Raw genomic sequence first — 14,017 nt, 5'->3', positions numbered from 1 at the left:
ACGCTGCTGTCGGATTGAGGTGCCTGTGTGATCTTCACATGCCCTTGTCCTTACATAGTTGTCACGCATGAGGCTAGGCCACAGAAACCCGGTGCCTTGCCGCAGGTATAGCCAGGCTGTCCTGTCACTCAGACTCTTTGTAAAGGTTGGTTCTCTTGATGACTCGTCAACGTGCTGTTTCTGTGTGTCCTCAGTAGCTTTAATCATGCCACAGGATGTGGATGTGAAATAAAACTCCTGAGGTTCAACACAAATAGATTTAAAATTGTTTTAAAAAATCTACATCCAAATCCATGACTTGTGTTTTCTAAAAATGGAAGTATTACTATTCAAGAACTTGATCCAGACTTTATTTAGTTCACTTTTTAAAAAACTGTGGTAAAAAAAAAACATGAGGGTTTGCCCTCTTCCCAGTTCTTCTGTGCACATTGCAGTATTGCCCATATGCACACTGGTGTACAACAGACCCCTCGAACGTCTTCCTCCTGCCTGACGGGAGCACTCTGCCCGCTGGAGGACAGCTCTCCAGTCCCTCCCCCAGGCCCTGAGTCTAGGAGTTTGTCTCCTTATTTCACTTTGTCTTGGTATTTATACCTCATCCTCCATAAAGACCTCAACAGCCTTATCTGTCTTCTCATTCAGGTGTGGGCTGGTAGGGAGAGAGGGCACGGGGTAGAGGCGAACCCTCCCATCCCACAGATCAGCAGCAGGACCACATTCTGGGCCACCAGACAGGAAGACTCTATCTTACTATTCTGCGTTAAGGCTAGAGGGATTATTTTAGTTCTCTACTGCTGTGTTGCAAATTGTCTAAAATCCTGTGGCTTAAAACAACATTTTTAAAAAAAGATTTTATTTATTTGAGAGAAAGCGAAAAGCACAAGCGGGGCGAGGGGTGCATATTCTCTCCACTGCTTAGTCGAGACCATGTGTGGTGTAAGTGATGATCCCAAGCAGACTGCATCCTTGGTGGGTTTCATGCTCGGGTCACTGAAGGCTTAGCCCCCGCACCTCACCCAGGCTTCTGAACATCAAGGCTCCTGCCATGTTAAGCCTTTCTGACCTCCTGAAACACTCCACCGTATCTGCTGCAGGGCTGTTGAACTGCAACCCCCTGATACCGGCAGCCTGCCCAACCTTGTTAGCCGTCTCCAGTAAGTCCCAGAACAGAAGATTAAGTTTGAAAAACACAACTATTTTAGAAGAAAATAAGGGAGAATGTCAAGATAGAGAAGGACTTGTTAGGTACAGAAAACACCTGGAGAAGGGAAAAATCTATAAATTTGTGTCAAAACCGAAAACGTAAATATTATGACAAGACAATAAACTTAAAAACAAGCAGCAGACTGGGGAAAGATTGTCTATCTGGTGTTCAGGATTTGTATCTAGAATCTCCACCAGCTTGTGTAAATCAGTGGGAAAACAAGCAGTACAAAGGAAAATGATCTGTCTAGGTAATGTGAAAAATAACTGCATTTGTAATCAGAAATATGAAGGTACAGGGAGGTAGCATCACATTGACTGGATTGTCAAAAATCAAAATGTTTGAGAAACCCAAATGTTGGTGAGGATTTGGGGAAACGGTGTCCTTGAAGTACGGGATGAGTGAAGGCGCGTCAGCGTTGCAGAGCAGGTTGGCGATATGTGGTCTGAGCCGCACACCTCCTGCCCCGCGAGGTCGGGCTGTGGGTTGGAGACAGGCTGGCTCGTGTACACCGCTTGCAGCGCTGTGTGTCATTTTTAAAAGGCCCCTCAGCAGGATTGATCAGTTATGATTGATACAGTGGAATATTACCCAGCAACTAAATGCGTGTGTAGTATAGACTTGGTTATATGTAACCAGGTGGTTAAGTTTAAAAAAACAGTCTTGAGTAGGAAAAGCAATTTGCAAAAAAGAAAAAGCATCGAGTAGGGTACGGTTCATCTGAGTTAAAAAGTACAACCTACTCGCTGTGTGGTAAAGAGCTTTTTTAAAAGCAGGGACTTGAAGAAATACATAAAATTCATAAAATTTGCAGTGGTCCCTAACTTTGGGAGGAAGAGGGCACTGGGAAACAGAGGGCTTTGCCTTTTCCCCTTAACTGTCTGCTTTGGAGCACATTTGGCTCATCTTCTTCCCTCCCCGCAGGAGAGTAAACGGACCGGGAGAGTGGGAACTGCCTGTTGGCCACATCCACAGCTTAATGTAGTTTTGACCTGTAGTCTGTGTGGTTTGACACTGGTGACACCCCTCTGGAGGCGTCTCCCGTCCTCGCCCACGCGAGCTAGGGCTCTGTCTCTGCTGCTGCTCCCTGCCCGCCTCTTTATCGCTGCCCCTCTTCTGTGCTCACTCCCGTCCCCAGCTGCGGGGACAAAGCATGACGGTGCTCTGCAAACAGAAGCTTCTCCGTGTGAGCAAAAATTCTGTTCCCGGAGGGGACCACTGACACACACAGTAGCTTCGTCTTCAGAAATCGGACTCCTCGCAGCACTCAGGCACAAGTGATGCACGTGTCTGTGTATATAGTAACGGGCAGAGACATAGAGTACTTTCTAAAATTTTAACATGGACTTTGCTAGTTCAGTAGGATTTGTGTATATCGATGTGATAATACAGGTCTGCTTTCTAACAGTTGCGGATCATTAAGGATGAAGGTTTGTATTTTGAAGTGGGAGCTGACACCAAGAATAGGTGACCCTGAGCACATTTCAGTTCTTGTTAATGATTTTGGTTCATTTCCTGCCATTTGCACAGGTGTTGTTGTCCTATGTGGTACGCCGCTGACTGCTCTAGCCAGTCAGACACGGCCGATACGGAATGGCCCTGGCCGAGACTGGGGGTACCCAGAGTAGAGACAGAGGTTCACTTAGAAGGGCCAGGGACAACCTCCTACGCAGTCGCCACATTTCAGGGCAGAAGGAAGAAGCAAACCCGTGGGCTGGTGGGTCACAGGAGGGGAGCCAGACTGTGTGAGGTGCTTTGGGCCTCAGAAAAGAAGTGGCTCTGGATGGTCACGGGTGCCCCGGCGCGGAAGAAGAGTGGGCTGGTGGTGGGGTGCTGCCGCCTCGAGGGGCGCCGGGGGCATCTGTGTGGAAGGTATGGGAAGCGCCCCCACACGCAGGGACTGCTCTCGGTGAAGAATGGTTGAGATTACTGGGGCATTTATTCCTGAATGAGGAATTACTTTTGTTATTATCCTTAACATCAAAAGTGTTTTTTATTTGGAAGCATGCTTGCCTGATACATATTTTTTTTTAGACTTTAAAAAAAATTGAGTTGTGTAGCCACATAGGAAATTGATTTGATTCTAGTTTTAGAAATAAATAGACCAAGATACTGATGTCCTTTAGAGATGAACCATCTCCAGATTTGTAGGTTAAAAATTGGGAATAATACGAAGTTTTGAGGTAAAAAAAAACCAGATACTTAGTTATTTCATAAAGACATACAATTGATATAATTTCAATTAATATCAAATGTATGTGATTTTAATAACAGGTAGATGTAGTTTAAGTTGGAAATGGGACACACTTACAAAACATAAATGACTGTCAGAGGTCAGGACCATCAGTTTAAATAAATAGGGTGTGACCAGGGAGATTCAGTTGCACATTTATCTTTCTAGAGAAAAGACTGACAGACTTGCTTTTAATGTACTGTACTGAGGCTTTTTCCCTGTTTAGAATACGTTTTGTTCATGGGAGAAAACAGATTTTTCTATTCCTGCTGAAAAAGTTAATGCTATTTAAAGCTGGGTTGCCTGATTTTAGGTGTTTAATGACTGAGCAGTCAGTCCCCTCTGGAGTATTTTTCTTTTTAAAACTTTACACAGACCGTTTTTAAAGTGATTGTTTCATGGCCCTGAAATTTCTTGTTTGTGTCCTCGGGGAATGATTATAGAATCTCTGTACCCAGCTCTGTTTCAGCCCTGAGAGCTTAAATGGCCAGGGACTAATTTGGGTGTGGTTGGTCTAGTCTTTGGAAGAACATTCAAGTAACATCACCTAAAAGTTATATAATGCCTATTCTGTAATGATGTGTCTTTGTTTCAGTAATGTCTTTAGATTTTCCACCGAAACATCCGTGCACATTTTGTGTGTTTGTGCACCAGTGGAAGAGCTTGCTTCTGGGGAATGTGATGTGCGCATTTCTGGCGCGCTCCTGGCTTTGCCAGCGGCCGAGAGCATTGACCAGCACAACCCCTTTGGAAGGAAATGGAGCAGTCATTCTGCCTCTCAGGCGCTATTTTGCGGAGGTGGTCCACGTCAGGGAAATGGGCGCATGCAGGGCCACATGTGGGTAGGCCCACAGCTTGCTTTCCACCCACAACAGAGCTTTGGTACCGTTGAATTTGGGTGATGGTGAGGTTGATAAATTCGTTTGGGCCTTTAGAAGACACACTGTGGTGTGACTTAAATATTTGTCCTAACTCTGAGCATGCCTGGCTTCTTTGTTAGGAGCTTAACATTATGTCCTTTGACTCTCCAGTCATCTTCTGTTCAGGTTCTTTGTGCCCAGCACTGTGCCTGGCAGACAGAACAGGTGTGTGAGTTTCTGGAGCACCTGGATCTGATAGAAGAACAGGATTCTCCTCCCTGCTCCCCTGTGTACTCAGAGCACACAACAGTAACAGTTCTGAAGGGAAGTCCAATCATTAACTTAGACTTTTTTGCGTGTGTTTTTTTTTGTTTTGTTTTGTTTTGTTTTGTTTTCCTTGACAGAGGGAGCCACAGCGAGGGAGGGAACACAAGCAGGGGGGGTGGGAGAGGGAGAAGCAGACTCCCCACTGAGCAGGGAGCCTGACGCGGGGCTCGATCCCAGGACCCTGGGACCATGACCTGAGCCAAAGGCAGACGCTTAACGACTGAGCCACTCTGGCTCCCCTAACTTAGACTTTTTTTGAACTTAAACCTTGTGTTTTTCTCACTTTTTGAGCAAGAAACCCTGCCCCTTATTAGCTGTGCCACCTCATCTCACTTTCTCTCTACAATGGGGGGAAACGCCTTTGTGTGGTGCTTGTGAACACTGCATGAGACAAGTCTGTAAACTTGCTCGGCACATAGTAAGTGCTGGATAAGATAGCAGTTGTTTTTATTTAGATGGGTTCTTGACTTCTAGGCTGACTGAGGGCATGAGACTGGCCAGATATGCAAAGTAATAGAAGTACCTGTACTTGGAGTAGAGGGTCCGTTGGGGGCAGCTTCACGTAGAAAATGGGTTTGGACCGAACCTATAGGGTTGGATAAAATTCAGCAAGTTGGGAAGTATGGCAGTCTTACGTTGTTTCTCTGAATATCCTTAAATACTTAATAAATTTCCAAATCACTTGACTTGTAAGCAGTTCTTCTCTATTTGACTCTAGATGCAATGTAAGTTGACAGACATTTGGGATATTGAAAACAATGTAAAGTAGGGAAGTACAAGAGAACTTTCTGCGCTGATAGGTAGAAATATTCTACATCTGTACTGTCCAGTATGGTAGTGGCTAGCCATATTGAGCACCTGAACTAAATTGTAAATTTTATTTACTATAATTTAAATTTGAAATAAAATGGGCCTATGTGGCTACCATGTTGGATGAGCACAAAAGTGAGCTTAAAACGAAAATTAAGAACTTGTTTCCAAAGAAATAGAATACAAATAAAAATTTCTAATCACTTAATCCTCTTGTAAATTCATTATGTAATGCTGTTTGTTTTGTCGCAGGTCTCCAATTGAGAAACATGGCACTGTTTTTCCTGCACTCTACCCACCTATTGCTGGACTTCTGTTGTAACAAGTTGGCGGACACTGGCTGGAGCTGGGCTGCAATAGAACATGCCAGTATCAGAGCTGACAAGAGCCTAACAAGTGCCAACTTACAGAGGATTACGCATTTTGAATTCTAATGAACTGTTTTAACCTTCAGGAAGAATTGTAAAGACCTGTACATAGCACAACATGATCCGGATAATATATATACTATTCATGTACATCCACAAATACACCTTGTACCAAATAATGCTTTCTTGTAGTAGAATAAGAATCGTGTAAATTCTAAAAGATTTTAGCAGGTTTTCTTTCCCTATTCATTGTTTCTTATCAGTTTTAAAAGATTCCTTAAAGCATGTCAGATGAAAAAAAATTAGGATTAAAAGTTTCCATTTAATTTCCTTTAAACCATTGAGGCTTCATTAAACTCTTTTCACTTACTAAACTTTTGTATCTTCTTTGTTTTGACACACTCCCCTTTGCTTTTCTCTCTTCTCTCTGCCAGAAAATTTTCAAATCATTTAGTTCCAATACTGAAATACTTAATAAGCAACTACTTGATTTTTAACGATGACTTCAGAGGAGTGGTCATCACTAGGTGCTTGCCGTTTTGTACTCTAGTTGCACCATCTCTTGAATCGGGTGTAGCAATACCACATTTTGGCTGTTGAGAGCTCTTGAACTCAGTCACCCCTGAGAACTAAAGAGTTGGTTCAGAATTCAGCTTACTGAAACTTGCCCCAGACAGTACAAAATTCTGGTTTGGTTTTGCTTTTGCCTTCCCGTTCGTTCCTGGGCGTTCAGGTTGGATGGATTAGTGTGCACAGCTGCAGGCTTTCTGCTTAACTTGTGGGTTTGCTCTTACAGGCGTTGTTGACCTCCCACCCCTTTCTCCGTGGCCCTCCGTATTTCTTTGCCTCTGTTCCTTCTATATTGCAGATTTTTCTCACTTATTGTACAAAGAAATTGCGATGTATATTTTCATGTAATTTGATTTTGGAATTCTGTCACCTAATGTAGTGAGTTCTTCCAAAATATAATTTTTTTCCAATAATTGTCAAGTTGTTGGCTTTTATTGTATTGAATGAAGGTTATAATACTGAATGCCAGAGAAGTGCAGTTTAGAAAAATCTCAGGTTGATTCCTTATGCAAACAGACTTAATACTTGAAAATCCCATGGCCATGGCAGTGTATGTATTGGGCTCTATCTAGGTTCTTATGTGGATCTCAAAGCATTACAGGGGTGTGAATGCTTTGCTATTTGACATATAGATTCTGTCACTGACATAGTGCACTTGGATTTTATTAGTGTTTGAGCATAAGTATATTTCATATCATGTTTTCTAAAACAGCTTCAGGAAATGACGAAGTGAACGTGTGCAGTGTTAATGGCAGGCCCGGGTTCCCCTATGTTGGATGTGAGGTTGGGATTGGGAAGTGTAGTAGTTGGCCTGTAAGGGACATAAACGGAGACAGTACCAGATGGGACATGATTCTGTGAGGATCGGCGTGTCTCTGCTCTGTGGGGCTTGGAGAGATGCTTTGGCAGAGAGTGAAAGGGTCCCTACAAGTAACCCATCCTTGTGGACTCTGCATGTCCTTCTTTAAGCAAAAGTAAAATGGTTGAGGATGTAGACACAGTAGAGAGTGATTTTTCTAAATCCTTGTCTGTTCTTTACTCTGAAGCATTATAAAAACCCATAAATGTGTAATGACTGAATGTGAAAATTGTTTGATTGGATTCATCGCAGCTGGTTTTCTTCAAGAACTGCATTTGTGACTTTTTTTTTTTTTTTTTTTATTCAAAGACTGTAAAAGTTGTTGCCCCAAAGTGCTGGTACTGCATACCTGCCTGGGATTTGAATGCAATCCCTTTTACTCTTCAATCAGAAACTGTTCACATGGTTGCTGGTGGCAGAACGGAGACTGGATTTTGCTCTCCTCTTGCTGTGATTCTGCTAGTGATCTGTTGAGTTAAAACCCGGGATTTGACTCTTCAGGGAGCAGCAAATGACCTACTAACTCAGGGACAACTCTTACTGAACTCTAAGTGCCACTTTCATGCAGGTACTTTGGTGTAACCATGTGTGTTTTGGGGCTAGATCTAGGGGAGTCGAAGGGAGAGCCAGGAACCAGTGCCCCTCCCTTCATGCTCCTTTCCACCTGGCGCCCTGGCGTGCTACATGTGGACACACAGGCCTCGGGAGGTGGTGTGACCTGTTCTCCTCTGCCAGGGGCGTCACCTGTGCCTTTCCCCGTGTTCATCTGACAGTGTGAACTCCACGCCTCCACGTTTGATACTAAACCACTCTCAGGTGACACTGATCCAGGTGGCTTTTGTCCCACCAGTGCCTCATCACTAGTGTGAGGTGAGTCCTCTCTGCTTTAGGAAAAGGATTTTTCTCCCTAACTCTGTGCCAACTATCAACAACATCTATACAGTCTTATGGGTTTTAGAATTGTTGGCTGTTTCCTAAATGGATTCCAAGTTCTTGTAAAGGCTTATAGATTTCAGTCTGTGCTCATAATGGGATGGATGCTCTCAGTGGCTTTCTGGCCTCTGTTCTGTGAGTTTAAAATCCACGTGAGATTGGTTTCCTTGTCATTACAAGGCGGTCTCTTTGTGAGGCGATTCCACTGGTTCTCTGATCACTTGGGTGTCCTGGTATCTTTAATGGCCTTCATTCTCGGTTGTGAAATTTTATTCTATATGCTCACTTCACCCTCTACCAATCTGCACATTTTGGGTTGTGGTGCCTGTGTATCTATTTTTGCCTGTCTGGTCTCCAGTTGGTGGAATTACCTTCTTTGTACCTGCCACTTCTCAGCATCTTTGAAATTTGACATAATGTTGCTTCATTCCAGCTTTTTTTTAGTTCTGTAACTTGTTGATTGTATTTAACTATGTGAGTTCTGTTGTGATGTTTGCTGTATTGTAAAGCACCTCCATCATGTGGTTGGTGCTCTGTAAATCAATAAATGATGACTTAGAGGCTGTATCACGGAGCTATTTTGGTTTTAGGATGCAGGTCTCAAAAGCAAGTTGTGGGATTATTTCTAAACAGCACATGATACCAAGAGGTCCACAGGGGAATCTTGATAACGAATTCTTAAAACTTCATTTAAAGAAGGAACCAGAGGGTGGGAGATTGACTTCCAATCTGATATAACAGTCTTAAAATTTCCAGTATGGGGCCAAGCACTTTTCCTCACCAGGGTTGTGTGCCTGCTGACTTAGGGCATTTTGGGGGATTTTGTCTTCGGCCTGAACTGGCTCTACCACAGACATAGTAAGCTGGAAGGTGAAGAACCCAGACTTGAAGGTGAACTGGAAAGAGCACAGGCACCATCTCAAGCACCACCCTCCCTTCCTCCACACAGATGGGCAAACGTGGCCTAAATACCTGCCCAGGATCACTTAGTAAGTTAGCGGCAAAAAGAGGCAAGACTGAGTACTTTTTCTTTCTTTCTTTCTTCTTTTTTTTTCTTAATAGGATGTCACTGCCTAGCCTTCCACCATGTGGATTTACAACTGTGAGGGGGTGTTTGCTGGGACATATGCTGCCTGTGGCTGTGAAGGTCTCCTCCTTCCAGAGAAAAGAAGCAGCAGCCAGATCTCTAATCAGAACCGAGTTAGAGACAAGAAAATCCTTGAGAGCAGATGGGAGGTCATTATCGAAATTTGATTTTCCTGATAAATACATTTGAAATAAATTACAAAAGGGTCCAGATGATGTCCCTGAACATTAGATACCAGTTTTATGCACAATCATCTGCCCAAGGTTATGGCAAACAAGCTGCTTCAAATGCGAAGAAACAGGTGTTGGACTAGGTGTACTGTGTGCAAGGCTCTGGGCTTTAAAGAAGGACCCACTGATTTTCTCCCTAACCCTCATAAAGACAGGCCTTTCCAGAGGACTGCAAACCCCAGCAGGAATTCAGTCTGCAGAGCAAACTATTTCCAGGATAAGGCATTTTGGTTGCTCAGTTTCAGATGTGTGTAACAGGACTGCCAAGGTAGGGTTAGGGTTTATGGTTTTGTTTTGTTTCATTGAACCAGCATGCCCCCCAGAGCTGTAGTGAAATGATAAAAAATTCTGAATTCTATTCATACAGATGGAATAAATCAAAGGAGAAGGAAAAGACTTTCACAAAAAGCAGACACATCTTAGACCTAGGAGCTGCACAGAAAGTCCTAGGCAAAATACTTGGTTTTTCTCCCTTCCCAGCAGTATCTCACTAGGAATAAGCATGATCACGCCGTGGGTTCCTTAGGAGCCCCAGAAATCCTATTGCTATTTATCCAGCTTCTACTTCGTGGCAGGCTTGTACAGGTGTGTCTCATAAAGGGTGTAGTCCCATTCTTACAAGGATCCTCCAAAGTAATGGTTTCTCATAAGGAAACAGGTTCAGGTCAGTATGTCAAAACTGTAGAGCAAGTAAGTTTCACGGCCGGGATTCAGTTCCACGGCCTCACTTATATAGTGGGTGCTGCTACCCCTTACTTCAGGGACGGTTTCCCCAAAGTCAGAGCGTGCGTATGTTGGAGCTGGTACCTGAATCCAATTCACTGGACTACCAGTCTAGTGATTCCCTCCCTTCCCCTTTCTACCACGACATGGTGCTCCACCCCCAGGAAGGGTCTGTTCCCTTGTGCCCTTAAGGCAGTCAGCATTTACCATTCACGCACCTCATGCTCCCTGTCCCGGATAACTCCACACCAAGTTCCTCTTCATCTGAGCAAAACCTGAACCAGGTCTACACTGCGCTCTGTTCTAGTGCTCAGATTTTTCAAAATGTCTCTATTTCCGGTCGTATCTAATGTTGGGATCTCCAGTGAAGCCTGCTGGGTGTTGGAGTTAGTTCGCCCAGTACTAGCGATGCTTTGTGTCACAGGCCCTATTAAGAAGGCCTCTCCGTAGCTCAGGGTTTTCAAACCAGTTATGAGTACACTCAGAAGACAAGGGCCCAGGATCGGGTTCTATCCCGGGCCCTTCTAAGAGGACTGCACTTGCATCTGAGGGAGGTTGTGATGAGGAAGTACTTGAGCCCTTCAGTGAGTTTCCATTTGACTGTGGGCATCTAGTCCAAGCAAGCTGGAAGGGCACAAAATTGTTTCTTCCTGCATGTGTCCTGCCGTCCCTGGTCTTCATCACATTCTCAAGGGGGTCATGACCCTCCAAATCATTAAGAACCATGGATTCTAGTCCAACTCTCTGTTGAAACTGCTGTAGAGTCTGAGATGGGAGCATGAGCTTGCAGGGACTCGCCTTCATCAACGCAGCACATCAGCGGCTGAGCCAAACTTGAACCCAGTTTTCCTGACTGTTGGTATAGCTCACAGAGGTAACAACTCATCAAACATTAAGCACCTGCTGTATGTCAGATACCAGGCTGGTGCTGGTGAGACCAAGGTAAGTGGTCTGATACAAAACAGGCATCAGCTTTGATGGTATTTCCCAAACACTTCCACCTCATTTCTATGTTATGCCCCAGAAAATGTTTGTAGGGTGCTCTTAAATGGACAAAGCTGCTTGTGGCCAAAGGAGACGGGCTTGCCAGGCCACACTGATGACCCCAGTGGCTCACCATTTGGCACACCTCTAAGCCATTCTTGACAGACAAGGAAGCTCTGGGCTATGGCAGCTCCGTTACGCCAGGCAAGTCCTCCCCTAATCCCCCTTAGTCTAAGTGCCGCTTGCTCAGCCCGGCTTCGCCACTCTGCCCCTGCCCACCTCCCGTGCATCTTTAGTGTCCTGCCACAGCTGGAACATCATTTCCCTGAGCAAACCATTGTCCTGACACATTTTGACAACCTCTTCTCTTCCATGTCCCGTGTGTCCCTCCCTTCTCTCAGAACTTTAACCCCATGACCTAAACTCCAAATTCCTTCTCTACTCCCCCTTACTATCCACGAATGCTTACCTTTGATAGCACCCACGGCTTCTCCAACTTGGGATCCCCCCCTCTGCTGTTCTGATCCCTCATCCTGTTCTCAGGCCCTTTCTTCAATCTCTGCCTTCTCCCAGCCACCACTTCCCCTGCGGTCCTCATGCTTCCAGAAATGGGTGCCATCACCGTTCTTTTGCTTCTCCTTTGAGTACAAAATCTGTTTTGAAAGATCTCCTGCTATTTGATTGTATTACTCCTTAAGCCTGTTTTTTTGTGAGTAGACATCCCCAGATTCACTGAAGGTTTTCGTTCCTGGCTTAGGGTCTCCGTTCTTCCCTACCTCTCAATCCCAGTACTTAATTTTCCTGGCTTCTTAGGTTCACTGCCGCAGGTGTGTTTCCCTATCCTGGACTTTATCATGACCCAGTGCTACTGAACTTAGGAGCTTCCGTTTGCCACCCTGACCACAGGGCCCATACCGGCCCTCGATATGACAGAGACCCTCCACCAGCCCCTACCCGGTCAGCACCTGAGCTGTCCACTCACGCACTCTGTCTCTGTCTGCCGGGAAATCCCAAGGCCTGGCCAACACTATCATCCATGCTCTCAGCCAGGTGGGGATTCTGCTCGGAAAGCGCCTGGTTCACACGCACAGGAGACACCTGACGCAGGCCCTCCAGCCCACGCCTCTCCCCAGATCTCTCGGCTCTCTGGTCTGTGAACTGATGTCATCAACTGATCTCCTGACACCTCTCTGTCCCTTCATGTCCACTTGCATGGGCTTTAAACGACTAAGCGACGGCCTCTGGTCCCTGGTGGGGTTCGCAGTGGGGTCCTGGGGTGTGCACTGAGGTCCACAGTGGGGTGTGCGGTGAACTCGGCATTGGGGTCATCGGTGGGATCCACAGTGAGGTCTGCGGAGGGGTCATTGGTGGGGTATGTGGTGGGTGCACAGTGGGGTCTGCAGTGGGGTCAGAGGTGGGGTGCGTGGTGGGGTCCACAGTGGGGTCCATGGAGGGGTGTGCATGGGGACTGGTGGGGTGCACGGTGGGGTCTGCAGTGGGGTGCGCAGTGGGGTCCACGGGGGGTCCGTGAGGTCCGTGGAGGGGTGATTAGTGGGATCCTCGGTGGGGGGGCATAGTGAAGTCTGTGGAGGGGTGCGCAGTGGGGTCCGCAGTGAGGTCCATGAGGGGTGCATAGTGGGGTCCCTGGTGGGATGTGCAGCGAGGTCCGTAGAGGGGTCCACGGGGGGGGCTACGGAGGGGTGCTTGGTGGTGTCCGCGGAGGGGTGCGTAGTGGGGTCCCTGGTGGGGTGTGCAGTGAGGTCCGTGGAGGGGTCCACGGTGAGGTGCGTAGTCGGGTCCACGGAGGGGTCCACGGGGAGGGGTGCGTAGTGGGGTCCCTGGTGGGGTGTGCAGTGAGGTCCGTGGAAGGGTCCACGGTGAGGTGCGTAGTCGGGTCCACGGAGGGGTCCACGGAGGGGTGCATAGTGGGGTCCCTGGTGGGGTATGCAGTGAGGTCTGTGGAGGGGTCCACCGTGAGGTGCGTAGTCGGGTCCACGGAGGGGTCCGCGGAGGGGTGCGTAGTGGGGTCCCTGGTGGGGTGTGCGATGAGGTCCGTGGAGGGCTCCGCGGTGAGGTGCGTAGTGGGGTATGCAGTGAGGTCCGTGGAGGGGTCCACAGTGAGGTGCGCAGTGAGGTCCGTGGAGGGGTCCGCGGAGGGGTGCATAGTGGGGTCCCTGGTGGGGTGTGCGATGAGGTCCGTGGAGGGGTCCACGGAGGCATCCGCGGAGGGGTGCGTAGTGGGGTCCCTGGTGGGGTCCCTGGTGGGGTGTGCGATGAGGTCCACGGAGGGGTCCACGGTGACGTGCGAAGTCGGGTCCACAGAGGGGTTCGCGGAGGGGTGCTTGGTGGTGTCCGCGGAGGGGTGCGCAGTGGGGTCCGCGGAGGGGTGCGTAGTGGGGTCCCTGGTGGGGTGTGCGATGAGGTCCGTGGAGGGCTCCGCGGTGAGGTGCGTAGTCGGGTCCACGGAGGGGTCCGCGGAGGGGTGCGCAGTGGGGTCCACGGAGGGTTGTGCGATGAGGTCCGTGGAGGGCTCCGCGGTGAGGTGCATAGTCGGGCCCACGGAGGGGTCCGCGGAGGGCTGCGCAGTGGGGTCCACGGAAGGTTGTGCGATGAGGTCCGTGGAGGGGTCCGCGGTGAGGTGCGTAGTCGGGTCCACGGAGGGGTCCGCGATGAGGTGCGTAGTCGGGTCCACGGAGGGGTGCGTAGTGGGGTCCCTGGTGGGGTGTGAGATGAGGTCCGTGGAGGGCTCCGCGGTGAGGTGTGTAGTCGGGTCCACGGTGGGGTCCGCGGAGGGGTGTGCGATGAGGTCCGTGGAGGGCTCCGCGGTGA

At 47.7% G+C, this 14,017-nt stretch overlaps 1 protein-coding gene across 5 annotated transcripts in view; it reads left to right on the top strand.

The window, feature by feature from the left end:
- UBE2G1 (ubiquitin conjugating enzyme E2 G1) overlaps positions 1 to 8,731 on the top strand; it is a 100,390-nt gene extending 91,659 nt beyond the window's left edge. For 4 of the 5 annotated variants that reach the window (XM_025864046.2, XM_073881518.1, XM_025864044.2 and 1 more), the window contains one exon: positions 5,687 to 8,731. The gene's annotated coding sequence lies outside the window, so the exon portion shown is untranslated. The other variant, XM_073881517.1, reaches the window with a different exon arrangement.
- The last annotated feature ends 5,286 nt before the right edge of the window (positions 8,732 to 14,017 follow it).

This window comes from Callorhinus ursinus, unplaced genomic scaffold, assembly GCF_003265705.2.
Source record: "Callorhinus ursinus isolate GAN/ISIS: 27379988/994484 unplaced genomic scaffold, GSC_fseal_2.0 scaffold43, whole genome shotgun sequence".
Taxonomy (NCBI): Eukaryota; Metazoa; Chordata; class Mammalia; order Carnivora; family Otariidae; genus Callorhinus; species Callorhinus ursinus.
This window is presented reverse-complemented; position numbering and strand designations above follow the sequence as displayed.